The following is a 5,039-nucleotide window of genomic DNA, read 5'->3' as shown; positions in this document are numbered from 1 at the left end:
GTTTTGTTGTTGTTAAGTTTTAAAAGTTCTTTGTGAATTTCAGATAATAGTCCTGTAAGATGTGTCTCTTACAAAGATTTTCTCCCATTTTCTGACTTGTCCTTTAATTCTCTTGATATTGTTTATGGCAGAGTAGAAGTTAATTTTAATGAAGTCCAGCTTATCAATTATTTCTCTCATGGATTGTACCTTTCAAGTTTTATCTAAAAGACATCACTATACTCAAGATCACCTAGGTTTTTAATTAGATTACATCAATCTATGGATAAATTTGGGAAGAACTAACAAGTTGGCAATATCGAGTCCTCCTATCTATAAATTTAGAATATCTCTCTGTGTATTTAGTTCCAAGTGTGCGATATAGATGATATAGATACATCATCTAGTTCCAAGTGTGCGATATAGATGATATAGATACATCAGATATAGATGATATAGATCTTGATATAGATGCTATAGATACAGATATTGCTATAGATATAGTTTATAGAAAATAAAGACATCTGCCTTATTTCACAGCCCAAAGCTAAGAAAAAGAACAGGGAGAACATATATTTATTAATATTATATACATTAACTACATATAACATGCTTATTTACAAATTTTGTATACATACACATATATATCTGCAAATACAAAATAAATACATTCAGATATAATAAAAAAAAAAACTCATTGAAGAAACTGATATGTAATTCTTTGCACCAGAAGAGACATGCAAAATGTATTGGGGGAAAAATCCACAAAGGCTTCCATTTCATCTATAACTATGGTAATAGCATATGCTCTGGCTGTGCATAAATGTCCATGGATTTGTGAAAATCAGTACCCTACGTTTTGTTTTCTCCAAAAGAAAGTGATAAAAGAAAATAAACATAAATGAAGTCTTTGTCATAAACTCATCGATGCAAATGAACTTGTGAAAACGCGTCCTCAAGTTCAGGTGTTTACAGACAAGCAAAGGAAATACTTTGTAGAAAATCAGAATGATATGTGGTATCTTGAGATATGTCTTATAAAAGGTTTAGGGATCTGAAAAAGCTTTTGTAATAATTTCACTCCGAATACACATTAAATATACGCTTTCTACCATGGGGTACTAATTCTGAAAATAGTTTTGATAAATTCAAAGGTATCAGGGAAATGTATGTGCAAGATAAAGACTGCGAAGTTATTAATATTTACAGAAGGCATTCTATCACTTCTGCCAAGCTGAAGCAATGCCATATTTAGTTGTTGTAATGATAAATGTTCCATGAAATAGAGCTATATTACTGTGAGCCAGGATGTTCTAGCTGACTTCGATACAGCCATTGACCTCTACGCTTATACATTTCTTCCTCCCTGAACATCGCACATTTTCTCTGAAGGTAATCCAGAATTAGGCTATCCAAACTGAAACAAACAAACAAACAAACAAACAAACAAACAAACACAGCCTAAGAGAGGAACTTAGTGAAATAAAATTTAAAGGTAAAGCACAAAATAAATGTACTCAAGACATTCACAAGTAAGGAGAGAGAGGATGAAGTTGAAAGCTGTGGTCACACATCTGTTTGTCTTCAACAATGAATTTTTATATGCATTTGCTATTAGTACATTTCTAGCACATGGTTTGCAGATACATAAAATTTAGATTAGTCTTTTAGACTACTACTAGCAAACTATAGTATTATATTTCACTTAATAATTTCTATAAAGGATTATTTAAAGCTTTTAAAGAGTGTTAAGATCAGTTGAGAAATTGGCATTGAGATCACAAGTAAAATAGTCCTTTATACTTAGTTTATGAAAATTCTGTAGCACTTGCTTAGATGTCTATTTGTGTTATATTCTCTTCCACACTGTTTATTCCTCCTTCCAACATCCAAAAGGTTACTGCCAGTAACAGCTAAGTCAGCATTAGTATTTCATAAATGAAGTCTTTTTGTTTGAAAGTTTAATTTTATAACTTGAAAACCAATTTCTGTCTGCAAATTATGATTTGGCACATTAAACAGAAATATAAGCAGACGTTAGAGTGCAGTAATTTTTAATGTCTTATAATTTGGTTTCTAAATTTTAGATGCTTATGAAACATTTTGATTGTTTAATTTCAATAGTTACCATAGTTATAAAAATGTATTATATTTCAAAAACATGAAGAAGATTCTCCGAAAGGTGTACATGAAGCAAATATTTGGCACAAGGTCCTCCAATGTGACATGAACAATTAATTACTTTATAAATAAACCTTCCTATAATTTAGATACATGGTCTGCCTTGTTAAATTCATTGTTGGCAGATGCTTACAAATATTTCTGGAAAATATACTCTGAGCAACGTAATAATACATGTTCTCGGTTGCATGAAGGTAAGTTGAACAGACAAATGACACTCATAAGAGAGGAATAAACTCCTGTATTAATTGGGAAGACCCCAATACAGGAGCTTAGATGAGAGAGCAAAGCCCAATATCCTAAGCTTGTATGTCACTCAATGCCCTAAATGATCCAATGCCACCACACCTCATATTATCAGAAGCACTGCCAAATCTTCTGTTACAGCCTTAATGTAGTGTCCTCCCAAAATTCATATGTCAAAGCCCTACCCACAGTATGGTTATTTTTGGAAATGGGGCCTCTACAGAAGTCATTAAGGTTAAATGAGGCCATAAGGTTGAGGTCCTGATCTGATAGGATTAGTTCCTATAAAGAAGAGACAGGGATTAGTTCCTATAAAGAAGAGACAGGGAAGGGCCTCCTCTCATAGCATACACAGGGAAAGGCCATGTGAGCACACAGCTCTACCAGCCACCTGCAGACCAGAAAGAGAGCCCTAACCACGAAGTGAGCCAGCAGGCCCCTTAATCTGAGACTTTTAGCCTGGAGGACTGTGAGAAAACACATTTCTGTTGGTTAAGACACGCAGTATTTTGTATGGCAGCTCTAGCAGACTAATACATTTTCCAAGTAAAATTTAGGACAAGGGAGGGACACGAAGCCAGATAAACTAGGGAATGTTAGAAAATATTCACCAATTTCCTCAATGCAAATGGAAAATCAAGATGTGATCATCTGCATATGTGGAAAACAAATGGTACTAAACGTGAAGTTATGATAAAACGCTAAAGAAAAAAATACATAGTATGAAGAGAAAAAAATACATAGTATGAAGAGATGAAAAACCTAATGTATATAGTCTATATAAACTGTGGCTAATTGAAAAAATATATAAACAAATGTTTAAATCTTTAAAATTAGGTAGAATTAGACAGGTCACAATAGGAAAAAGATGGCTCACTCAAAGATATTTTAAGAATTCATAAAAGATTATTTTAAAAAAGTGTATTTATGTGCATAGGGAAACCACAAGGCATAAAGAAAGCAGTAAGGTGAGGTTACTACAGGGAACATTTATCATGACTAACTGCAAAAGAATACGGGGAGAGAAAACCCCTACTGAAAACCCGGAGGAATAGTTTTGTAGCAAATGTTGTATTGAGATAAGCAGTGACTTTCAGCCAAGAGATGCTACCAGGCCAAAATGATTTCACAAAGAGAGAGCAAGATAAATAAGACTTCCCTCTCTCCAGCTTCTTGTCTGAGCTTTGCATTTACCATACCCAAGCAGACTTCAGAAGCAGGGCGGCTCACTGATGTAACTCTCTGTGTGAGCTTCCTAAGGAAGGTGATATGTGACTGAAGAGAAAATATTTATAAAAGAACAATCTAAGCTAAATTATGACTGATCAGATGGGGGGGTAGGGGGAGGGAAACTCAAGAGGTTTTCCTCTCCAAAGGTATGTGTTTACTTTTTCAAGGTGGCATGAGACCCAGAATCATGACTGGTGCCCTGGGTTGTAAAGCTGAAGACTCAGTCACATCTTTTAAGGAGACATCTGTTTACATTCCCAATGTTAAGAATCCAGAATAAGGTAATAAGATTTCTCTATCCCCCTCTCAGTAAGGGAGGGGAAGAGCTTCCCTCTCCTATAAAACCACTTGATTTATAATTTTAGAGTTCCTCATCTAGAACCAGTTCTTCCAAACCGGTGTTTGCAGGTTAATATCTTATCTGGCTCTTACCATGTACCTCTGGAAAGGGGAAACATTGTGTGTGTGTGTGTGTGTGTGTGTGTGATTTTTATCACCTGAAGTTCTTCCAACTGGGGGAAGATTTTACCACTATCCTTCACGGCCTCACCTTACTGAGTTTTTACTAGAGCACCTTTTCACTTACAGTGTATCACGCAGATCCATCTGTAAACTTATTTTGCTCTTTCCTTTCCATTAACTGGTTGCTGAAACACTCAAAGAGGTCATAGATGTGCACAGCGAGAGAGGTAGCAAAGAGCAGTTAAAGCAGGCACTAAGCAGTTCCCTCATGCCTGCAGACTATTCAGGTCAACCCTGCATCTCTCACTCCCATTTCATATACATATATATATTTGGCGAGGCAACCCCTGGTTGACCTCACAGACTGCAAGGACCTTGTCTGCTTACAATCTCTTATTTTTTTATTTTTTATGTCTATAGCACCTGGTCTTCCTAGGTGGTCTCCCATCCAAGTACTAACCAGGCCTGACCCTGCTTAGCTTCCGAGATCAGATGGGATCGGGCTTGTTCAGAGTGGCATGGCCGTAGACTCACTCCCATTTCAGAGTTGAAAATATCATGACTAGTCATTATGACATAGGGCAAAACAGAGCATGGAGGTCTATATTTTAGATTTTAAAATTTCTTAAAGATGGCAACATAAATTGTGCTCACAATTTATGTGTCAGATCCAGTCAAAATTCCAAACTTGAGATCTATGAATTTGGGAAGCATAGCTTCTGCACCCCACCGTGTCCCCCAGAGCTCTGAATATGATAATATCTCCTTAATAGTTTCATTTTAGTTTGCCTTTTATTATTAGTTTTTTAATTTCTGGTCTTTTCCCATCACATTTACAGTAGCTTGTTCAATTATACTTAATCCATATTGCAACGCTGCATTAGATTTTCCATGCTGACTGTTAGAGTATATTTATCTGTTGAAAGTTTTTGATTCCCATA

At 35.5% G+C, this 5,039-nt stretch overlaps 1 non-coding gene across 1 annotated transcript; it reads right to left on the bottom strand.

Annotated features, from left to right (window-relative positions):
* Positions 1-4,509: 4,509 nt before the first annotated feature.
* LOC120586483 (5S ribosomal RNA) lies at positions 4,510-4,628 on the bottom strand. Its single transcript, XR_005648709.1, has one exon. It is a non-coding gene; the product is annotated as a 5S ribosomal RNA (ribosomal RNA).
* Positions 4,629-5,039: the final 411 nt, after the last annotated feature.

The sequence above is a fragment of the Pteropus medius genome, unplaced genomic scaffold, assembly GCF_902729225.1.
Source record: "Pteropus medius unplaced genomic scaffold, Ma_sr-lr_union100, whole genome shotgun sequence".
Classification (NCBI taxonomy): domain Eukaryota; kingdom Metazoa; phylum Chordata; class Mammalia; order Chiroptera; family Pteropodidae; genus Pteropus; species Pteropus medius.
The sequence above is the reverse complement of the archived record's forward strand: the minus strand, read 5'-3'. Positions and strand labels throughout refer to the sequence as shown.